The sequence below is a fragment of the Haliaeetus albicilla genome, chromosome 1 (assembly GCF_947461875.1).
Source record: "Haliaeetus albicilla chromosome 1, bHalAlb1.1, whole genome shotgun sequence".
Lineage (NCBI taxonomy): Eukaryota > Metazoa > Chordata > Aves > Accipitriformes > Accipitridae > Haliaeetus > Haliaeetus albicilla.
The window spans coordinates 23,675,676-23,700,880 of record NC_091483.1 but is presented as its reverse complement, the minus strand read 5'-3'; the positions used below and the strand labels follow the sequence as shown (position 1 = coordinate 23,700,880).

General features: G+C 41.8%; 1 long non-coding RNA gene across 4 annotated transcripts in view; it reads right to left on the bottom strand.

The window, feature by feature from the left end:
* Window positions 1-357: 357 nt before the first annotated feature.
* Window positions 358-25,205, bottom strand: part of LOC138685155 (uncharacterized) — a 65,634-nt gene continuing 40,786 nt past the window's right edge. For 3 of the 4 annotated variants that reach the window (XR_011324424.1, XR_011324425.1, XR_011324426.1), the window contains 3 exons: window positions 24,630-24,918; window positions 23,453-23,610; window positions 358-481 (listed from right to left, as the gene is read on the bottom strand). This is a non-coding gene — a long non-coding RNA (uncharacterized lncRNA). The remainder of the gene's footprint in view (window positions 482-23,452; window positions 23,611-24,629; window positions 24,919-25,205) is intronic. The other variant, XR_011324427.1, reaches the window with a different exon arrangement.

Genomic DNA, 25,205 nt, shown 5'->3' with positions numbered 1-25,205 from the left:
GGATTAATTTCCAGGTAGGTCTTTGTTTACAGTGCTATATTTACATGGAACAGCCATATGGAATAGGGATATTCCATCTGACAGCTGCTCTGCTTTCCTCAAAGCAATGGAGAGAGGGACTGCTTCAAAATAACATCTGCCACATTTCTGTCTCCTTCCAAACACCATCACAAGTGCAAAGGAAACAGCTACCCCAGTGCAACCCGTCTGCTTCTCACAGCTCACACAGCTTGGCTGGGGGCACGTGTTGCCACCTCCTGCCTGGAATGCCCCAGGCACAGAGCTCAACTCCCATCCCTGGGGAGGCACGGTCTAGATATCGGCCGGTCACTCACCTCTCAGTACTATGAGGCTGATGAACAGTGTGTAAAGAATGCATGTTTTTGTTCCTCCATTCATCTGAGAGAAGCCATTTGTTTTAAGGTGTCTTCATTAGCCTGCCCATCCTCTCCGCTATGTTCATTTAGCACATTGTCATTTCCTAGGACAGAAGACAAATATAAATTATCAGCGATAACCATGACATCTTCTGGAACTGCTGGTCTGCATCTTACATAGAATTTTCAAGAACAGCCAATATTTGCACCTCCCCCAACTCCAGTTAAGCTCTGATCTCTGAGGCCCTTTTGATCTCATTTGCAGGCTTGGTGTGGAGGAACGGTTTCTTTCATTCTTTCCTGACCATACATACAAGGTGTCATGGTTTAACCCCAGCCAGCAACTAAGCACCACGCAGCCACTCACTCGCTTCCCCCCCACACCCAGTGAGATGCGGGAGAAAATTGGGAAAAGAAGTAAAACTCATGGGTTGAGATAAGAATGGTTTAATACAACAGAAAAGAAGAAACTAATAATGATAATGATAATGATAACACTAATAAAATTACAATAATAATAATAAAAGGACTGTAATATACAAGTGATGCACAATGCAATTGCTCACCACCCGCTGACTGATGCCCAGTTAGTCCCTGCGCAGCAAACCCCCTGCCCCCACTCCCCCCAGTTTATATACTAGATGTGGTGTCACATGTTATGGAATACCCTGTTGGCCCCTTTGGGTCAGCTGTCCTGGCTGTGTCTGCCCCCAACTTCTTGTAACCCTCCAGCCTTCTTGCTGGCTGGGCATGAGAAGCTGAAAAATCCTTGACTTGGTCTAAACATTACTTAGCAACAACTGAAAACATCAGTATTATCAACATTCTTCTCGTATCTAACTCAAAAAATAGCACTATGCCAGCTACTAGGAAGATAAATAACTCTATCCCGGCTGAAACCAGGACACAAAGTCAGAGAATCTTCTAGCCATCTCATTTCTAGAGAGGCAAAACTACTCAGGGACAGACTTTTGGAAGACACCCATCAATATCTTAGTCCTATACTGAGGAGTCCAGCTCTTCAAGAGTGTCTGGCACCTGCAGCTTCTCTTAAGATGGTGAAGAAGAACCATCCACCATTCCAGCAACTTTTACAAGACCTTTGCTAAAATATTTTCATTCATACCTGTTCAATGACTGCCTGAGTGGCTCACCATGGGTATCATGGTAATTGCTGAGGAACCAATGAGCATAACATGTGCCACGTGGATATTGAGTTTTCCTATTGCATTTTTCTGTGCAGGATTGAGGTGCTGTTAGTAAGCAGGGGTGACGGCAGTTGGGCAGCTCTGGATTCTTTTCATTAAAGTGAGACAAGAAGCAAAGCTTTGCTCTAACCTGTCCCTTTGTCACAGCACCAGGAGAGCAAACAGTCTGGACTGCCTTGTTCCTGCAGAGAAACCCATGAAGCAGCACAATGAGCGAAGTGCATGCAATTGCCTAAAAGGTTGCAGTAGTCCGGAAAGGTGGCTGATTCCCTTCTGCTGTTGTCACCCTGCCTTTACTTTATGCTGGGGATACAATGCAGAGACATATCACCCTCAATCACAGGCCATATCGTACATTTTTGAAAAAGCTTCCTCACAAAGGATTTTTCCTCCTACTTTGCCAAGATGAGCATCACAAGCCAAATCTTCATTCTCATTCTAAAAAGCCTGACATCTGACCCTGTTGAAAATTTAACAGTTTTTTTTTCCAAGTTACACTGAACTGCATAATAGAGGGGACATTGTCAAAAGTTGCCATAGAAATGGGGAAAGAAAGCAAAAATTACTACAAAGAAAAAGGACAGATGCCACCAGGGGCACAAGAGGTCATAAAACACTGTCCCCTATCCTGCTGAGCAGGATGAAGTGACCTTAGCCCTCAGGGGATTCAGGCAACTTAAAGAAATGCAGAACAAATATCTGAAAATCCCTGAAGTGCAAGAACTGATCAGCAAACAGATCAACACTGCAAATATTCCCAGACCTAGCTGCCTCAAGTTAGGCTTCCCAGTCCAGAATGAGGCTCCCTCAAGGAATATTTGCCCTGATTTACCTGCCTGAATCCCAGCCACCTCCTTTGGTTTCAATGGGCTTCAAAGGTATTTTTCCTGTCCAGATGAGCAGACCAAATTTCTGTGAGCTGGCTACACATGGAGGTTGGAGAGACCCTTCTCTAGTCAGCCAGGCCTAACTTTATGTTGACCATAAATTTTCTGAAATAGTTCCTACCTAAGCAATTGCTACAGGCTAAATATTTAGCATAAGAAATTATTTCTAAGCTGTTCTGCAGGTGATTTTGCAGACGATTCAAGTGATTCCAGCATGGATCCACGAAACTCTTTGGCACTGGGATCTTCACCTTGCTTCAAGTCACCAAATCTGGAGGACAAACTTCTTGCTTCCTTTTTGTGCTGTGACCATTGCAGCCCACCAACCTGTAGGCACCTTTCTTTAAAGCTCCCAAGAATTGTATTAGACTCCTAGATATATGAAGGGAAAGAAGGTGTTTTCTGGGAGTAAATATGGCCTATAGGCAAGTCTTTGACCTGTTGGATGATTTGGGTTGTGTAAAAAAGAGTGAGGAACGCTTATTATAAAAGGAGGAACAGTCAGAAGCTCTGAGTTTCATCACAGCATTTCCTTAATATCTATGGAGGTGACTGAGCACAGCAGTGGGACTTCTTAAGGTCATGTTTTCAGTGTCAGGTTATAAAACAGAAGCACTCTGTCAAACCAATGGCAACAGACACTAGAAATGAAGTTGGGAGAAGCCTCTGGGTTTGGGCCTTTTGTGTGCAGAAACATCTGGGTCTGCACTTAAGCCAGCATGGGGATGAGGTGGAGGAGGACTAACCTGCTGAACCACGGTAGACACTGTATGTCCAAAAGGGGGAATGCCAGCAGAAAATGTGAAATAGGAATGCGATTAGCTAGACTGACCCATCTGCTGCTGCAGCGACAGGCCAACCAGCTCAGATTTCAACATAACCATCCAATAATGCCAAATGATGAACCCAAATAAATTTCCCCTCACTTGGGATAAAAATAAAATGGGAGCACCTTTAGCACTTTCCACTTCCACTGCCATTAAGAGCAAATAAGCATATATCATAGCAGCATTAGGTGCCTGGCTTTCAGGTAAGCCACGGACAGGAGCAAGATTTCAGCAGTCACTTGTGTACACTTCTTACTTCCATTTCTAGTTTTCTTGCCATTCTCTAGTGTTTAGATTCTATGTACTACCACATTTCAGAAAAAGTATAAAGCTATTCCAAATCTGACTTGAAAATTAAAGCAAAGTAAAATGATGCTAAGAAATCATAAGTACTTTTGCTCCCAAATGTATTTCCCACAAGCAGATTTTACTGACTTAAGTACTGTATGCATGAATTCCAGCTATGTGATTTAATAAATGCCCCACAGATTGGTTTCAGTTTGCTTGTTTTTTCTCCTAGAGGACTGTGCTGCCGCTGCCTTCAGTTGAAGAGGATTTCAGCAATTCCAGTGCAGAGCTAACTCTAAAGCTGTTTTTTGCCGATAGCAGAAGATCTGTAGTCCTCGTGCTCACCTGCAACTTCAGATGAATGTCACATGCTGCTAGATAAGCACAAAGTAGAGCATTTTTTTTCTATCAAAGAATGCTTTTGGGGGGAAAATGGTGATCTGGTAATACTACCGTATTTTTTGGAAAAAGAACCTTTTAGTTTACTTCCACTTTTTTCTCATGCCAGCAAGGGGCTATGGAGGGAACAAGGTACAGGATGGTAACTATCTAGATGTATGTTTGGTTTGGTTTGGGGTTTTTTTGTTGTTTTGTTTTAAACAACAATTTCTGTCATTCAATTCCAAGTGACTGTTCCTTTCCAAAAGTTCCTTTCCATCTTACTTTATATGTCTTAAAACCTCAGTCAAAACCTAAACAACAACACCCCCCCCCCCCCCCCCCAACAAATACAACAGGGAAAGTTTGCTCTAAAAGATTTTAGTTAACTAAAACTCTATTTTGTGTTTATTTTGCATCAGCCTGAAACAGAGTTTTTCTTGCTTTTTAATCCTGAGTAGCATGGAGTAGGTACATAGGGACTGATCATTCAATCTCTCTTCCAGTATGAGAGTTAAGGGAGCACCACATAAATCTAAAAGAAAGTGGATTCAAAAAACAAACCAAAGGAAATGCTTTTGGTTCAGGAAGCATCCAAGTCTCAGAGGATAGACGTATTTGGGGAAGCTATGTATGTGTTATACTCCTCCCTATGCACTGACTCGTGGCTGGTATAAAATGGGGGATACTGGGTGAGGCAGATTACCCAAAAGAGTTATTAGTCCAACCCCTTCTTGCCATTTTTATTTTCTGTTCTTTTTACACTAATATATATATTAATTGTATGCACAAGTTTTGTGAAATGAAGACCTCATTTCACTTAGGGCCTCCAGCAAGCTAGATAGAAGTTTAATTTTAGTTTAAGATAACTAGTGGGTAACAGGTCCTTCTAGTTAGTCCTCAGCAGCTTGCTCTCTAGTCGCAGTACCAGCTGCTGTGTCTCTACCCTTTTCCAAGCAGAATTGCTTAAACAACCCACAGGATCAAGACTGAATTAACTGGCTCTGTCAAAGGTCTAGGAGATTTAGTTGCCTATTGGCAATTAATTGTACATTTTTTTGTCTCTCCTGTTTACTGTAAGAACAAGACAGGACATGCGACACACACCCATCTAAGCTGGACTCCTCACAATAAATGTCCAAAACTGCATGCAAAAGAAAGCTTAGGAACAAAACATCTTGTTTCGAGTCACTGAGAAATCCTACTATCAGACTGCTATCACGCCAGTTCCTTTAAGCTGAATCTGACGTCTGTCTCTTGCCTAAACAGCTGAGATTTTCAGATGCAAAAAATTGATGGGCAATCAAGAATAAAAATACAGAATCGCAACGTTCAGTAGTGCTTTCATAGTCATACACCAAGAATGAGCTTTAAAAGGCCAAACCCTGTCAAGAGAACAACAAACAATGAGGTCTGAATTTTCAGTGAAACCTAACGAGAGTGAGAAATATCTTACCCTCAGGAGAGGGAGCACATGGGCATTCAGCAAGAAGATGAGCCAGTCTCAGTTGAGCAGAAAACATTTCACTGCCTGTGTTTGGCACTGGCACTTTGGTAACATTTGACAGGTTATTTTCACCAGATTTCCTCAAATCAGTGTCAAATTAGTTTGTTTCCTGTTTTGTGAAGACACAAGCACAAATGCACACAACCGTTTCCATGTGTTGCATTCAAGATACACTTACCAAAGGTTTTTAAAAACATCTGTGGAAAACAGTGCTGAAAAGCAAAAATACCTGCTCAGGAAACAAAGCACTGAGAAATTTCAGTCTACAGTGGTGATATCAGTATTAATTTGGGAGAGGCAATAGATTTAATTTTGGAGGGGAAGGCAAAGAAGATGAGTATCACCATCATCTGTGCAAGTTTTCTGTTGTTCAGAGCAGACACATGCCAAATTCTTTCCTCCCAAATTTAAAATTCACAAAACCATACATCCCTGCCCTTAAACCTCAGCTCCAGACAGACCAAGAAATACCTAAATCCAGACAGCAGCAGTTGCTTATGTGTTATTGATTCCCAGTCCTACATTTGCTTTAAGTGCAGATCAGTTTAATCCAGGCGAGCAGAACGGAAAAACAAGGGGGAAAATTCTCAACTTCTTGTTCAGAGAGAGAGATTTTCTACCTGTCTTTGGGTAGGCAGCCTGCAATCTTCTCCCTCAAGGGACTGAAGAGTGCAGTCCCACTCCCTTGTAGGGAGCCTTGTGCTCTCAAATCTCCCGAGTGCTTTGGAAAAATAGCCTACAGAGACATTAAGCCTGTGCTTTTGAAACTGCTTCTTAAGAGATCTTCAAGAGATCTGAATGCTCACTTCCTATTAATTTTCACTCGTTTCAAAGCCCCTGGAAAACCAGCAAACCTGGTTCCCAAGGGATCCCCTGAGTGGGGACAACTTTGCACAAACAGCCACCTCTGAAAGTGATTTGTCAGCTGCCGCATACCTGCAGGATGTACCTATGCTGCCATGACCAGCTTGGTTTTAGAGAGGCCTCGGGTTCTACAGGGACAACAGAAGTTACCTAATATTGAATATTACAGACTATCTCATCAATTAACTAATGACCAGTGGGAGATAAGCCTTTTGGCGCTTTCCCTCCAGTTGTGGGCACCGAACTCTTGAGAAACCAGCTCTGGAATACCTCAGAAAAGGTTATCCCCAACACGGCGCTGCAGCATCCCCTCAGCTAGATGTACAGCCAGCCTGACCTTCATGCTGAAGCAACAGCTACGCCCTGCAATGTCACCCTTTGCAGCAGAGCCTGATGTAGCCCCGAACAAGCCGACTTCAGCCCTGGCAGCAGTATGGCTGCCCTGTCGTGGATGAACAAACATCCACAGCCCCCGGCGTGGGAGCTCGCCCCACACCGAGCCCCAAAGCCTTCCTGCAAAGCCATGTTAACGTGCAACCCTGCTCCCATATCCATCCGAAGGGCAGGGATTATTAAGGGGGGCCGCAGTCATGCTCTACTGAGAGGAAAAGGCCCATTCCACTTATCCAAAAAGCAGAGTGAGGCAAGACAAAATTGTCTACAATACCTCGATAATGGGTTCAACACCATTTCCAGGATTAGAGAGACACACTCTACATGGTGCTGAATTATGTGGAGAGAGCAAGCGTGCTGCAGGAAGCCTCATAGCAACAATTACAGAAAATACAGAACTTAATAAAAACAGGGTCAAGAATTTTGGTATCTGATAACCCAACAGCAGTCAAACTGAAGAAGGTACTTTTTGATGCTTTGTATGTATGAAGAAAGTAAACAAATGTTCAGTAACTAGCTAACAAGCCAGTAATAGCTAACAAGCAAGGCTCAACCAATCTAAACACTTGCCAAACAGTGAAATAAGTTACCCTTTAACCTTTGTCTCTATTTTATACGCTTTATAGCTATAATTTGTAGCAGAGATACAGTAGATGAAGCTGTACTAGTTGATACTTGAAACATAGTATTATCACCAGAGAAAATACATTTGAAAGGAGTCAATTAAGATTTTTAGAAACCATGCCCCCAAATTAAAGCTATCTAAATATCTGTTACAGACCCCTCCGATTTGAGGAATTTTGTTGCCTAGGCAACCTGGTCACAGTGTATCTTGGACAGTTCAGACCATGCTCACTGTTTTAAATAGAAATGCCATCCATTTAACGCAAAGCTGATTTTTAGCAAAAGGTATATATGCGTAATACATGCTGACAGACCGTGTATTTGTTTTGCATTAAGAAGCCAATACACTCTTGTAGTACTAGCAGAGGCAAATGTGAAGTGTAAATCTAAGGATGAGTGAGCAAAAATGTAACGGTGACAAAATAGCAATAAAGCCTGATTAGCTGGGTGGGATTGGCAGCTGCATAGAGAGCTCCGCATGTATGAAATGGTCCAGCTGATCTTATCACAGAGATGTAAGAAATAATCAAGCAGTGGTGGAGGGGGTGTATACAGCTATTTCACATTGCTTCATTATATCCAATTAGAAACTGGCCAACCAAGTGAATCAAATGACTTTACTTAGCTAGAGCTACTGGCTAAAGACAACCATGCAGGAGCATGAAAAGATTTCCCCATAAAAACCACTCCTCCAATTCCAAACCTAATGTTTTCTTCAGGAGTCAGAAGTGCTAGTAAATGGTGTGGGGTTACACATTGCTGGATCCCTTGGCAAAGGCATCGCTGGAAAACTTCCTGGCAGGGGCCAAACACAGAAAGACTAGGAGGTGTTCAGTACAAGGCTCAATACCTTCTGTATAGGTGGGCATGGCAGGTGATGATTTCTGGGAAGATATTAAAACTTCCTGGGCAAAGCTGCCCAAAAGGCATAGAGCAGCTACACTCTCTTGCTACAGCATTGTGGAAAGGTATACAACATTCAATTCTAGCTAAACATTTAAAATCTTGGCCTGAAACAAAAGGCAGTCCTGCCTGATTCATAATGGCCCTGTCAGAAAGATAAACAAAGCTCAGCAAAAGATGTATATGATGCCTCGTATTGCTCAGTCATCTGCATGGTATATTTGTTGTTGCGTTACCAGACAAAAACCCTCCACTCACTGCTGGGTTGCGGTCTAGTCATTGCTAAATATCAGCAAGTTCACCTTCTGAAGAAGATGGAGCAGAGGGACTACAAGACCTCCAAGAAGAAGTCAGGCCATAAGTGACCACAATGACTAGTGGGCATTGTATTGATGGGCACTGCCTACGTTGAAAAAATGGGCATTGGAACAGTTGAGCTGACAAGGGAGAATCAACTTTTGTGCGAGTTTCTACTTATCAAAATAGACACATGGTCTTTATAAATGTATCGCTTAGCCGAGTGGTGCCAAGCTAAATGCTTCTCACAGAAGGCAGGTGCGTGTTTAGCCCTTTGAATCACTACCAAATCCCATGTACTGCCTTTGCAAGCAGTGGCTTTCCATATGAAGACAGGAAGAAATGGTTAGTACTGAGGCAGGAGAAAATCCTTAACTCTGCCTGGCATGATTTTTAAATGGCAAACTGCTTTTGTATAGCCTAAGTTAGTTGTGGGAAGCCTTGTGTATCTTAAAAGATGTCAGGAGACTCAAGGCTGTTGTAGGCAGAATGAGGAAGAAGCTTCAGATATTATACCCTTCTGTAAGCATCAGTTAAATGCAGTGTAAGACCTCATAAGAGTGGTTACATTCCAAAAATACTTATATTACTTTCCAGTTACTTTTATATACAGTTATATATTTTATGCCTGATACTTGGATAATGTACAGTAGTCGCGCAAGTTTTTAAGTGGCCGGGCTTAGCTGCAAGCATCATTCCAGCAATTAAGCCATTTCCCCAAATCTATAAATTCTACTTCAGAGATATTTGGGTGACAGGGCACCATCGATTCTCCCTTCTACAGAAAGCTTGCAAAGCAAATCAATAGGACTGTACATTTGGAGGTCCCTGGCACTAAAAATAAATAAATAAATAAATCACCTGCCATAAATACTCCTATGCTAAGATAGAAGTTTGCTTTGGAACAAGATTATGCTAAGACACTGAATTAATTGAACTGATTTATTACCACTTGAAAAAGGTAGTAAATGATGTTGACCTCAGCTTTTGTGCCCACAAATACCATTATCTAACCATCTTTATTTTCCTCCTTGTAATTTTTTATTTGTTTAAAAGCCTTTTTTGCTAGTAAAACTTATACATTTATAATAATTGTCCCATCCTGCACTGCAGGTAAGGAGCACAGACACAAGGAATATTGAGAAATTTAGTAGAGGTAAGTGACTAATTAGATTATGACATACACATTGGTTAAATAATTTATCATCCTCAGAGTACAGATAAGCAAACTGTTCATTTCAAATAAAGATTTAACTTTCATTCCTCCTTTGATCTGAACTGAATCTTTCCACAGATTATTTATCAGTTGATTAAATCTTGTAGGGAGATGGGGGTTCTGACCTCTGCTTATTTATTCCATTTTGCTATTTAACTTCAGTTTGCTGGAAAAAACAAGGACAAGGCTGTGACAGTTCACAGAGATGCAATTTGTCTATTGAACTTAGCTTGGCATCTGTTAGACACACAAAGAAACAAAAGAAACTGCATAAATATTCATCAGCAAAGAAGTCAACCACAATGCTGGATTTGAAGCATTATATGTTATTTTGGTAATGATAATAGTGATTCATCAGCCCTAATGATATCTCAGTACATTGCCTGACTGATCTTTTACTCGTATGAGTATAATTTATTTTTCCATTTTATGTCCTGCCTATCATTTGTTCCAAAATATGGAAGTAGATTTACATAATAGAATTCTGCTCAGTGGTACTGGACAGGTTGGAGGTTTTTCTTTCAGGTAATGACAGTGGTATCAGCTCATTCTTCCCTTTGCATCTCATTTGAATAAAGCCTATAATGTGACAAGTGGAAGATGGCACTGCCTGACAACCAGCTAATTGGGGGAGGAATTATGGTGTAGGCATAGGTAGCATGGACTCAGCTTTGAAACCTATCATCACATCTTGAGAAAAGATACTTTTTCAGCCTAGTTTCAAAAGCCAGCTTTATTTGTCAACTCTGTTTATCCTTATAAATGAATCTTTTAATGACTTGTTTTTCTGGATTGTAAATCTTCCAGAACACAGAGAAAAACTATCCCGTCTAAAAAAAAGGCACAGTTCAACTTAATGCCTTATCAGTACAGCTATCCCAGCTGCAATTTTTAACACATTGAAGAAAGTTACATTTTTAAAAGAACAATAGGCCTGCCTGTCTTTCAGTAGGAACCTAAATCACTCAGGGTCTTTTGCATGTATGCCCGAAACCCCCTGAAAGCTGATTGGGGAAGGATATCTTAATTCTTTTAGACAGAAGGAAAATTCCAACCTGGGTTCATAAACCTACAAATATTCTACAATGTGTAACAAAAATGCCTACAAATAATCTGGGTTCCATTTAAAATGTGAACTGAGGGCTTGCTTGATTTGTTGGAAGAAGGCAAAGGGAGGAACACACAAATGCATTGTTGTAGCTTCCCTCCAGTCAAAGCATTGCAAAAAGACTGGGACAGATTTTATTTAAAAGAAAGGTGCCCTTCCTTCTCCTTCCAAAAGGAAGTGGAGATATTACTTGAAACCACTGAATATGCAAGAAAATTCTATGCAAGACAAGCTGCAGGGTGCGGGTGAAGATGACAACTGGAGCGCTGAAAGGTCTGCAAAGAGCTGAGCTGCAGCTGCGGTCTCACCCTCCAGGGCTTGGCAAACCTCTGGCAACCCCAGTCCTGAGAGCAGATAACGGATCCGCCTGACTCAGGGCTGGCCTTTTACAATTCCCCTTCTTTTAGGACTGAGTTGCACTCATCGTGAGGACAGTCAAGTGCAGGAACAAGGGCTCAGAGGGGCTGCAGGATCTCAGACCTCAGGGGTTTTCACGTCCCGACTGGACAAGGCCCTGAGCAAACCTGCCTGGATGCAGCGCTGGCCTTGCTTTGAGTGGGAGCTCCACGTCTTCCTCCAGCCTCACGCTTTCTGAAGGATCACAGCACGAAAGTCAGCAACAGAGAAATCCAGTAAGTTTCTGCCATTGTGATTCAAATCCCCAGTATTTACAGTATGGGTTGAGTGATTTTGGTAGCACTGTAAAATGCCACTTCTTGCTGAAAAGAAATGAGATTTTGATGAGCCGTGTTGGCAAGGTCTGTTCATTTTAGCCTCTGGTCTCCTGGGAGATGCTTTCCATAGCAGCCTTCTCCTGTCCAAACTCACTCTCTCAAAACCCATTCTTTACAGACTCATGGTTTGTCCTCCAGGTACATCCAGCAACACTGGGGGTCGTAGGGGTCTCTAGCACACACCATCCTTGTGGCTCCTTTCACCTGCCCTTTGCTGAACTCTGACCAGCACCAGCTACATTGCTTTGAACTGGATGGAGCATCTTGCATAATTAATACACATCCCTTTCCCCCTGCTCATTTCAGAGAACATTTTTGCTTATTGCTTGCTTGGTTAGGAACCATGAAACCAAACAAAGTAGGTCTGGAAGGGACCTCATGGGATCATCTCATCCATTACCCCTTCCCTAAGGCTTACAGAGTTAATAACGGAACGACAAGCTTGCAAACTCCAGCTGCCAGGCTTTAAAAGTTTGGCTTCTCCTAAAGAAGTACATTGCTCTTGTCAACATGGGAGAGTCTGCATGTGCTTGCTGATCTGTGCAGAGATTAATTTTAAAGCGTACATTGTGCTCAGACGGCCCATTGCTACCATTATATGCATCAGTAAGTTTCATATTATGCAACTACCAGCACTTATGTTCAAAGAAAGCACTTTTTACTCATGACAAAAGGTAGTTGCTATGCTCTCATTAAAAGACAAAAGCAATGAAAGATTGGTCCTTGTGCAGCATCATCTTCTGCCAATTCTGTTAAAAAATATTTATTATATTGAGGACTGCATCGTTAATTTTCTGCACCTCTCTCTCATGTAGTACAGCTGATTTCTAACGCATGTCTTCATTGGATTTGACTGCTCAGTGAGTTTTAGTCATTATCAAATACTCCTTTCACTGCACAGTTTCTCTGTAGGTCATTCCTCTGAAGACACACCCATAGATGAAAAATGTTATTGTCTTTTCTCTCTTCCTTGTTTCATTTAGTATTAATTTTCTGGTCATTCCTGCCCCTGTAAAGCTGAGTTTAGAGACTTTGTGTAATGAGGAGCTAAGATATCCGAGTGTGAACAGGATCTGTTCCCTCCCAAGAAGGTTATGTGTATTAAGTCCACCCCCAGGAGAGTCAGAACAGTCACAAAACAGTTGTAAACTGGAATGAGGACACCAAAGTCCTACAGCATATCAGCAGCTAAAGCAGCCCTACAAAGATGACAGGCAATCTGCAATACCACAGACACCCTCAGGTAGCTAATTCAGATACATCTACACAGGGTCATGCATCAGCTCTGAGACAGATTAACAATGTAGCCTCAGACTTTAGCCAGTACAGCCTAAAATGGGACTGGAGTAGATGTGAACTGTATGGGCCCTGAAGAAGGGTTGCCTGTTCCTTGTAGCTCGCTGTGTCCCAAAATTTGTGGAAGTACTTGACGCTGAAGTAGGCAAAGGCATAGTCATCATTTCAGCTAACTGGAAAGCACTGTCAGTGATTAAGGAGGCACTAGGCACAACTGCATTTCTGTAACCCACAGTGCCAGCTGCAATGCCCTTTGGGACCTTTCCAGCCATATCTGCCTCAAAAAAGCTAAGATTTCTTACAAGTAAAAGCAAGCGTGAATTTTGCATGATTAGGAGTGAATTCCTTGTAAGGGCTCTGCAATAATGGGGACCTGGGAAATGCCCAGGGGCCCCTGAAATCCTCCAGTTGCATTTTCTGCTCTTGCCTATTCAGCTGCAGCAGCAGCAATGTATGGCACCAACCTATACGGAAAAATGTTTATACACTGGTGTGAATGCACAGACACTCCCCACTACCTACCTACACACATACACTTCAAAGAGACAGCACAGAAAAGCTGGACCACAGAAGAAAGTGCTTTTTCCTTCAGCAGCAAAACCTAACAACTTGTAGCTCTCTCTGGAACACCAGCAAATATCCTGCAAATGACGCTTTGTGTTGTGAACATGGTGTGGAAGCAACTTTCTTGTCTTGTGTCTCCATTCAGGCAGCAGGGAAGGACACAGGACAGGCTGTTGATGTGGCTGATTGATCCTCTGTCCCTGTCATTTCCAGCACATATAATTGATTATTTCTTGAATGCTTTTTAAAGCATGCAAAATTCTTGTGCAATCCCCCTGACTTGTTTTGAATTCTGGCGGAAACAGTGGCTTCTCTTTTTTGCTTATTACAAATAATGATGTTTTGCTGCCTCAAAACATGCTGAGAGCTTTTTACTACAGGTGAAAGTTTCCTTTGAAAGCATCCATCCAAATAAAAATCTCAGTACTTAAAAACACACTATACTATTCCACAGTATACTATTCCACAGTTTTAAATGACCAGTCTCAGGCCCAGTTTCTAGGGTAATTAAGAATCACTAGAAAAATTCTTGCAGGACTGTCCCACAAAAACAGAGGGGTAGGAGCAAGTATGGAGAAATATGCAGGATACAAGAAGAAAACCACTGATAATACAGTATATACTGAACATACTTCTATACATAAAGGTGTTAGCTTTCATTGCAAATGAAAGATATTCCTAATTTACTAGTGAATGCCAACCTCCCATCTTTTCCTTTTTCCCACCAGATTATAATGTAGAATTATACTTTATGGCTATGTATCCTCAACCCTGGCCTAATGCGTAAGCAAGACTGAGATCTAGATTTAATAACAGAGCTGTACTATGCCAAGATGTGATCAGGATCAGCAGACGTTCTCTACAGAAACTTTCCTCAAACAAGAAAACATGATTTCCAGCCAGTAAAATCCTTCACACAAGTACAACCTGAAAAGAAGAGTATATATCAGTGAAAGAAAGGATACACAGAAATAGCCTGAGCAGCAAAATCCTTGTTATTTCCATGGAAATGCTGGCAATTGATCAGAAAAAATCCTGCATTTTACTGAACCCTATCTGCTTATTTGTATGAGCTGATAAGTATGATTTTAGTAGGTTAGTCATTCTGCATTCGAAGGGCTGTTGAGAGCATTTCATTGCTAGAGCTGTCTACTCCTATGTCTACGTATATTTTGAGCCACATGCCTTCTTTTAGAGAGTTGGATTTTGTGAGTTCAAATGATATTTTGGTTTAAATCCTCATTTAAAAAATAGTTAAAATTTTAAATTATAAACAAAAAAAAGTTACAGAGAGACCACTGTTGTATTTGCAGTAAGTTTCTTTCATGGATACTTAAGGTTAACTTTAAAGCCTAGAAGCTAGGCTTAGACTACAGGTCCAAGCATATAATGGAGAAGATTGAGGAAAAATAACTTTTACCATTTTTCACTGTCAGCACACCACCAGCCTTGAAAGCAATGAGGAAGCAATGGAAAGCCTCACAGACTACAAAGCAAAGATCAGCATTTTGATGAAACAGTTAATACACATTCCTTCCACAGATTCCATATATGAGATGTAGATTGAGAGCTACTCTGTGAACCTGCAAAGAAAACTTATACTGTTGTTTCTGGAAGCAAAGATTTATTTTGATGCCGATAGTGGAAGCTGTTGCAATAGTTCCTAGCTGACTGCAATGTAAGAAAACAGCATTGTCTTTGGGCTTCGCTACAGCTGAAGAAGCTGCATGTTGTTTACACAGACTTCATTTTGCTTAGATGAACAGGGTGCATACAGCATTATCTCCCTTCCTTTCTTGCCCCACTCCCCATATTACAAGGTGATGTAAATTCAGTCACACCCTTGATTACTGTGGATGGAATGCTGCAAACTTGGAGGTGTGAGACAACATAAAATGAAGCTGTGAGTGATACAGTAATAAATGAAAGACAGAGCATTGCAGAGGCACAATTTCTCAGGAAAAAGATTAAAAGAGGAACGGAAGCTGCCTTCCCTTGCAGTCTTCCATGGCAAGAATACTTAGTCAGTTGGTTGTGAACAATGTTGTGATTTGGAAGTGCAAGACCTAATGAAAAAGGAGGATGAACACAAGCAATGTGGATAGTGAAGAAGCACTGAGCAAGTTAGAGTCCCCCTTGTCTCATGACCAGTCAGTGAAGCTGTGAACAAGAACCTGCTCAGCCCTGCTGTTAAGTATATTATTTTATTACTCTGTGTTATTTTAACCTAGGGAAACTTGATGCTATGTTAGCAGCATGCCTTTTAGGACTAGAACAGCCTTGCTCCAGTTAGATCATAAAGGCAAGTTTTTTCAGAAGTATCAAAATATAATTTCCAGAAAAATTCAATAGGAATTTGGATCTAGTTCCTGTAAAATACCTTGGGAAATTCCCCTTAGTAAAACTGCAATCCTCAGCAGCAACAACAAATCCCATCTTCAAGGTTTTTGATTTCCAAACAGTTTCTAAGGGCCTGAGCCAAAGGAGTGACAACAAGAATCTTCCCATTGATTTGACTGACATCACCCTCCATTCCTGGGATCATCTTCCAGAGGACCATCTAGAACAAACACAGCACTTGGCCGATCTCTCAAATACAGAACCCCTCAGTTAGATGATTCCATCAGGATCTCATGGTGACCTCTGCGACTTATGTGCAGTGCTCAGCACTTAAAAATAAATGAATAAAAACCAAAAACCTAGCCACTGTGCAGAGAACAAATAAGGATTTACAAGCTTTGATGAGAAGGGGGAGTAGGGAATTATTTAGGCATTAGCTGGAATGTGTAGAAACATTTGCAATATACATTATGCCAGAATCATCTACAGGGGTGAGATCCTGCAAAATGGTTAAACTGTTGTATCTAAATCACTTAGATGGCTCTGAAATAAGTGTCACCCATGACACATAAACAACCATTGGAAGCCCCACAGAGTCAGTGTAAAGAGGTAGCCATAGTGTGTTCCTGGATTAAACATAACGTGTTGATTCAAAGCAGAGGGTCGCTCACTGCACAGTAATTAACCTAGGAGGTTATCAGCAGAGATTTGTTCTGATGCCTTATCATGCAGAATTGCATGCTGCTCCACAGAACAGTACTGAAGCATCCGTTATCCACTATTAAATAGGCTTAACACCAGCCAAAAAAATCTCGAAGTTATTTTCCACAGCAGGGGACAAACTGATCCCATACGTTTTGTTTTCCTGAGGAATTAGGTTTAAAAGAATATTACCAGCACTGGGCAAGAAAATGAACTATCAGGCAGAAAGGTAGTTGTGACTGGACTGAAAAAAATTATTACACGGACTAGAAGACAGAACAGGACCCACCAACTGGAAAAAAAGACAAGAGAGAACCGTACTTGGATAAATAGCTCAACCTTGCTGTTCACTCTTCAATAGTTATTCTGCATGACCATCTGGAAATTCCTCCGTGGTAATTCCGCTTTAACAGTTCTATAATCATATCTTAATTTGTCATTTCTTAGAAAGATTAAAAGAAATGTTTTGCCTCTGCCAGCCCCATCTGTGCCCATGCACATGCAGACCACGTACGAGCAAGGCACACTCAAAGGCTGGGGATAGTCACATCAGTCTGCCAAAGCCAATTCTGTCTGAGACAAACTCTCCTTGAGAGTCTGGTGCTGCACCTACAACCTCTTACCAGACTGTTTCCATATCAATAGTGTTTGATCTTTGAGAAAACAGCCCTCAACATCAGAGAATCCCAAGGCTTGGAGAGACCCCAGAGATCATCTAGCCCTCAGGCAGGACAAATCTTTTCTGTTATCCTGAGGGTGCTTGTCCTCAAGAACAGGTTTGAGATATCTTGGTGGAAATCTCCAGTCAGGCAGTCTTCTCCAAAAGCTATAGCCTTACCAGTAGAAAGTTTTCCTAATGCTGAGCGTGATTTTTTTTTCTCTGCAATTGGAGTCCCATTACTTTTTCTTGTATCTACCATGAACACGGAGAACAGATTTATTGCCTTCCTCACTGCAGCAGCCTTTTATTTATTTGGAGAGATGTCCTCCATCATGTTCTCTCCTTTAGACTAAGTAATCCAATTTGTTCTCTCCTCCAAAAATAAACCCTATCCTCACAGTAAAAAAGAAAAATCCCAAAATGTTTTGCTTTTAAGTGTCTGAATTGAATAAAAAAACCCAAAACATAAGGATCTATTTTAAATTGAAAGTTCAGATGTTTTCTCTAATAAAATGTTGAAATTCAGATAATTTCAGTGCCTCAGATAAAATTTCAGTTATTTTAATGCATCAAAACAACTAAAAGGATGTGCCCACAAAACATTCTGGTATCGACAGATCTATAGCATTTTTTGCAAAGATGTTTGCTGTGAGAGCTTCTCTCAGCTCTATCACTTATCACTTTGAGCCAAACTGAACAAAGCTCTTAAGACCGTGCTTAAATTCAAAAGTATGAGCAGCCCCACCACAAAAAAAAATCCAACTTAGAAATAAAGTGTTTTCTTAAAATCTTTTCTCCAAGGAAGCCAATGCTTGCAGTAATAAATGATCCCTACTGTGGAAGCCTCCGCACCTTAGAACTAAGTATGTCCATCATTTGAGGGACTTTTTCCTCAAAAATATAAATTTAAGCACCCCCAGTCAGCATAACTCCATGAAGAAGTATGGTGCAGCACACCAGCAAGAGGGTATGGAAGAGTTGTGGCTTACTTTGAAGTGTGTGTGGAGCTGATGTTAATACTAACGCAAGCTGGAAAGGGCACAGGGATATCTTGCATGACCCAGTCCAGTGATGACAGCTGTGCTGCATTACTCAGAATATCCTCTGAAACTTGATAGAAATATTGGCCTAGATTCATGGCACTTATTCTGGGAGGGCCTTCATGGTCAATAAAGAGAGACAGGCATCTCCAAAGGGGAATGAAGATGTAGGTGGGCAGCTGAAGTACCATTCACTTTCCTGTGCCAACCAGACTTGTAACTCTAGGCATCTGGGAAATAGAAGGATGAATCTAGGGTTGTCTGTATCTTTTGGGATTTCTTTTTGTCCCAAGTGGTACCCAGAAAAGGACTGCTGCAGCCAATTTCCTTCTATACTAGAAAGAAGCAAAGCATACATGTGAAGTGTAATGACTTGCACACAGGAGGGTTAGCAATATATCAAACCTGTACGTTACTCATTGACTTTTGGGGCTAGTTAGCAAGAGAACACCAGAATTTCTCAAAGGGGAAGCCATGTGATGTGCGTGTTATAACACTCTCCCCTCCAATTACTTAACTAGACTGCAGTTACAGTGCGTGAAATGTATGGATTATAATGGACTTTCTTTCCACTGCTGCAAGGTCCTCATGCACACACTCCTTCACTTCATAACAACAAGCACTGGCAATTATGCACATCAGATTTCTGTTAGAAATGTCATACATATATCTTCTGTCCTAGTGTTTCCCTAATTTATATGGTACTAACTTTGCTGCTTTCATAGTTCATTCCTAACCACTCTAATTAAACTTATTGATTGCTTCAGAGGAAGGATGTGTAGGGAATGGGAATGCTTTTCACCTTACTTCTATCTCCTGACTCTGTGAACAGCTGCTCCTCAGAAATAAACTTACCCTTTTAATTACTTGCATAAAATTTAGGTCAGGTATGGCCTAGAGATGTTAGTTAACTGTGTAACAGCGGATGCCTTGGAAAGCTGTATTCATGGGATCCCACAGTCAAGTGGGACATGCTGGGAGGCTGTACGGAAGGAGATAGCCTGCAGGTCAGCACAAATATCTGGGCTACTGTAGATTTGTCGGAAGCTGCAGAACCTACCCAGGGATTTGGAAGTTCCCTGAGGATCAGCTTAGACTGAGCCATGCTTTGTCACAGGTAGACAGGAGAACCAGATGCATTTAACTGGTCTCTTCTCCCCTTCCTTCCACCTTCTCAGGAAGTTCTGATGGTCAGTTTTCCACATGCATCACCATAAGCATTGTCTCCTTGCATCTTCCTCCCAGACAAAGGCCCATCCCACCTGGGGATACATCCAGAGCCTCTCTGACACCTGCATCATGGCTGCACCTCAGCTTTGCTCCCCCACCGAGTTGCCAGCACCCTCCCAAAACAGAGGTCAGAGCAGGTGGGCTGTCCTGGCATGGCAGAGCTGGGCCACGGAGTTTGACAGCATGCGGGGGGGGCCAGCACAGCCCCCAGTTCCTAATCGTACTTCACTAAAATGCATGGTGACAAGACATGTTAGTACTTTGCTAGGGAAATTGTTACAAGTGGGGAAAAAGAGTAGCCAAAGATGGGACGTAGGGAGAAGAAAAACCTTTCACTTGGAAATGTAAAGTCCAAAGCAGAAATAATGTATTTCAATGATCATATATCCCAGTTTAAAGCTAATATATCCTCCTTGAAAAAGTTGCGCCTTAACACTGAGCTATATTATTTCATATTCTTTGACATAATAGAATACATATATTTATGTATGGCTGTAAAACTATATTATTTTTAAAAGTTATTTCATTGGAGTGGTTGACCTTTTTATGTTTCATGGGTACATTTCTTATACAGTAATAGAAAAACTGACTGTAAACCATTTTATGTTAAAGTACCTTGCTCATTTAAATATTATAACCTGGATGATTAAATAGAGACCACTGCGCGATATTTGAGGTTGCAGAGATAAAGAAACTGTCCATAAAAAAAAAACCCAAAAAAACTGAACCTTCTACTTAGACTTCCCCTGTTATTTGTTTGCACTTAAATTTGATTTTCTTGTTTTTAATTTTATACTTCTGGGTTTTAAAATGTTCAGCAATTATCTGATTTGTAGCTACAACTGCAGCATGTTTACTTGTAAAATGTCTTTCAAATTAAGGTCATTATTCGTCCTTTTAGATTTTCCCTTAACTTTGCCACTGAACATTTGCAGCTCAACAAGAAGCAGCAGTATTTTTTACATTCCAAACGGCTCTAATGCCAGAGCATTTTGCTGATTTAACGGCTGGTTTTGCAGGATAGAAAAATACTAATAATTCTCAGCAAGCAGAAAATCAACAGCTATCATTTTTCAAATGGGATTTCTATAGCTCTGTCAAGTGTCCCATATTGTACAAAGGAAAGGCAATTCAATCCAGTGTTTGATTTTGCCTCCAGAGACGAGAGCTTGATACACCTTTTTCTGGAAACCAAAATGCCAAATAATGCGGAGCCTTAAGGTGGTTGAGAGCCTTAAACACAAGACTTAAGTGTCAGGAGTGCCTGAATCACTTGGGCCCAAATATTCAGTAACATATTCAACACTTAAGAGCTACTGCCACCTTTAGATGCCTGCCATTAATGTCTCAGCTATATCCATGCTCGTATTTCTAGTGCTGAAAACCATGCCAGAAGCCCTAAGCAGACTGAGCAGCTCACCCATGCTGTAATCCAGCAGATAACTTCAACTCTCAAAACGCAAGTGCCTTGCAACAAACCCAACTGGTGCACATCCTGGCAGTCTGGATACTCGCTTGCACTGCGGCAGAGCTGGGTGCCTAGCTTTTAGGTTATGCTAGCTTAAGCACAATCTACCAAAGTTTACCCTTTTCCATATATGCGGGCTCTGACATCTGGTCTGGCTGTTTCCAAGTCTCTTCTTTCCTTGCCCACAAGCAGAAAAACGGGCTTATGCTCAAAATTTCAAGACAGCAAATGCAGTGGAAAATCTCCGTGGAAGTAGATGAGTTTATTTTCCTGGCTTGGCCAGTTGAGTGGGTTCCTGATCTGCAGCACCAGCTGTGAACCACAGATGCACATGTGAACCACAGCTGTAAGCACAAAAGTGCGAGCTCTTCAGCTTGAGCTAGCTGTGAGTCCATCTGCATGCACAGAGGACATTTTGTAATCCACAATGAAAAAGCAATGGTTAGGTAAAATAATTTAAACACAAATTCCCAGAATCTTAATTTTTCACTCAAGCTTACTTCTGAGTGCTCAGGGTGTGATTGACATTCACTGCACACAGCAGCCACCATGGCTCCTCCAAAAGCAGCGTGGAGCAAGGGATGCAGCCGTGCATGTTACCAGAGTATCAATGTGGTTGGAGCCCTCATGCCAGAGCGTAAAGTGATCGCACAGGCAGTTTTCAATACCTGAATAACAGCTCCATTGAACGCCTCCTGTGACTGGTTAATTCCCAGCAGAAGCTGCAATATTTCAATGAGCTCAGTACTGTAATAGTTTTGGTTTAGAGAAAGATAATTGGGAATCCTCCCTGCCCTTTTCTGAACTAATTTGGAAAAGGGATTGCTATTGAAGAGCAGTGGAAATACTCAGTCAAATCTCAGCCTATGGCTGCATCCCCCAGTGACCCGCACTGCTGTGATGGCAGCATAGACCTGCAAGCTCTGCTTGCCCAACCAGATAAAATGAGGGATGGGCTGCTCTACATCATGGTGGTGTCACACCTGCCCCGACAATCTGGAAAGCAGTCGGACTGATGAACATGACCCACACTCCTTTCTCAGTTCCCTTGGGTGGCTAGGGGGTGGTTTTTTTTATTTTCCTGATACCTGTATCAGGTATTCTGCAGCCCTGATGTATTTTTCTAAGCCAACTACATCTGCAACTCTTGGAAGTTTTTAAAAGGTCAAAGACAAGGCAGTGAATTCCCTGGAGATTGACAGCGGGGGTCCTCACACAACATTTAAATGCAACGACTCTTCAGAGGGAACAAGAGTGATGGCCTGAAGAACAACATATGGGAGACCACACTGTGTGTTGCACTTTCTGTGCTTCGCAGGATAGGCAGAGAGGCCAGGAAAGCTCCCATACACCAAAGATGTGGCAGAGAGGGATGAGGAGGGATGGGCAGAGGCAAGACGGTACCAAGCACTGCAATTGAGGGCAAGAAACCTGAGGTGCTGGAAGGATTCCTTTGGTTTAGCACCTCAGGAAATACAGACTGGTGTCAGTTTAGGCACAAAAGGAAGAAGAAAGCTTATTCAGGGAAAATGTTGTACAATTATTTACACCCGCAGAGAATCTATGGGCAGACTCCACACTAACTTGCCCAGAAGGTCTCCTATAACCATGGGACACCTCTCCAGCCAGCTGCCTTCAGCCTGGATCCCATGCATTTGTCTTGCCTATTCTAGAAACAAAAGCAGCGAGGCGCTCAGCACAATCAGACATATTCTGAAAAAAAAAACAAACAAAAAACAAACAAAACCAAAACAAAACCCCTCTGCTTTTAAATAGTGTTCCTAGTGTAGATTGATGAAATGATATGTAACCCCCCTCCCCACCACCACCTTCTGATATCCATCCATTGGCTTGACAAAGCAGGTAGTCACACACACTCCACATGAATGCACCCGTGGCCGGGTTGCCTTGGAAACCTTCACTGCTACCTAATATTGTTATAATTGTCAAGAAAATATAGGTTTTCTCCAATGATTCGCAGCATGCTACCGTTTTACATAAATGCAAGCTTTCTAGTTGCAGTTTTCTGAAGGTTTGCTTTGCTTTCTCCCCAGAAATTTTAGAGACATTTTCTCCCCAGAAAAATTAAACTGTTGTTTAAATGTTAGAAATGCTGTTGTATCAGTACAGGGGGCCATACGGCAATTCCAGCTTCCCTGTGTCTGTTGAGAGGGATTTCTAACATTCAGGAAAAGAAGCCCTGCAGTCCTCCCAACTGCATTTTATTCCGTGCACAGCTCTGAGGCTATAATTCAACTCTGACAGAACAGGTCATCGCCAAGTGCCCCCACACAACCTTGCTCAGGCTGCACGCTCTCCACCACACCATCTACCTACCTTTCAGTGAAGTGTCCAGCACAACTAGTAGAAACCCTGAACAGCTTTTACTATATGAACATTTCCAGCATTTACTGGGACTTTTATGGGATGTACTGACCCGACATGTAGTCTCAAGGGAGCCTCTGGAGAAGACCTTTAGATATTCACCTGAAGGACGTCTACATAAAAGCTATAGGTGTGTCCACATTGCATGTACTTACCAGCAAGAGGTAAATGAACTCTTGGTACTGTGATGCAGACAGATCCTAAATCCTGTGTTCCTTTGGAGAGTGGCAGCCTGCAGCTACTTCTCCAGCCCAAGGCCCAGCTTGTGGCAGATGGAAATGACAAATTCTTGTTGTCTGATGAGCAGCTTTGCCTAGAAAAGAAGCAGGCAAAAATCAGACATGCTGGAGCACTGCATGCCAATAGGTTAGAAAAAACAATGTTTGGAGGTGGCACTTGAAAAGGGCACAACCTAAAGCAGTAACCCCCAAATGAGCAACCTGAAACACTTGATCGTGATTGAACAGAATGCCTTAAGTCAAGCTGAAATGAAATTTTGCTCGGAAAAGAAAAAAGTAAACCATTTCCAGTTAGCCCAGACTCAGTGCTGTGCCCCTCCACAATAACTGCAATACCTGATTTTGCTATGATGTAAACCTGTGAGTTTGAAGCCCTGCAGCCCCTTAAAAAGCTCCTCCAATGGCAATATGGCCATCTGCAAGCAAGTCCTGGAGTCGATGTAGGCTCTTCTTGCAGCTGCAGCTAGACTGGCTGACAAAGTGCCCTGAGCACCCTTTCCTGGGGCTGCTGCCTCAGCTGGGTGTCAAGCCCAAGCAGTGGCTGCCACCATGGAGCCAGCAGAGCTGGGAGGCTCCTCACCCTGTCATCCTGCTTTTGAAAAAATAGTGAACCCAACTTTAGAAGATACCAAGCTGCATAAGAGACAGGTTTTAGTAAAACTAAAGAAATGTAAGCCTCTGACATATGACTTTAGATTGCCAAGTTAAAACTACAGTAAGTCAACTGTAGCAAGACCAGAAACTATGGCTTTTCCATGTATTTTGGGGGAAAAGATAGAGAGTTTCTTTCCTGTGCCTGTGTAATACAGCTGTTCTGTGTTTTTGTTTACAGCCTCAAACAAATCTCTTGAAACTGAGATGATGTTTTTTAAATGTAAAAGCATTGACTTGTATTTTAGCAAAAGAAAAAAGTTCAAAACAATTCATTTCATCATTTTTAAAATTACATCCACATGTGTTTTTGGAGGACATGCTTTTAGCAAATACCTGTGCTTTAGTCAAATGCAATTAAGTGTCTCAATGCAAGGCTACCTGGCATTTTTTCCCATCTATCTGCACCAAGTCAGTAGAGTTTAGGAGGTGTGGTGGTTACCTTAACTTTATCCAAATGAGCTGCAGACCTGTGTTTCCAAAAAGAACCCAAAGCCTAATTGTTAAATGCTCAGCATGCACATTTAGAGTTCTATTTATCAAAAGATCTCAGGGCTTTTGAGCAGAGGTGGCAATATAGATGCTGGGTTTTGAAAAGAGCGAACAGCTCTGAGATACTCAGGTTCCAGCATTTCCACTCTTCAAAACACGTGGGTGTTTGAATTCCAGATCAGCGTTGGCGAATTTGGCTAGTCTGTCTTGAAAACCTTGTTTTTGATCAAGCAGAAGTGCTGCAGAAGAAAATCAGCAAAACTAGTGGATTTGTGTTTGAGATTATGAGAAATTTAGCAAGAAAGATGATAAAATGAACAAAGTAAAGTTTAATAACTCACTAGGTGCCACCCAGTACTCAGCCTCTCTAAATACCATGCTGTTTATTAAGGTGTCTTCCTAACACTTCAAACCCAACATCGGATACCAATGTACGTGCTATTCTTGCAAATGCATCTGCTCTCAAGCACAGTGAGCCCATTCAGGTTAAAATAAAAGCAGTCTAAATACACCATCATGTAAAACT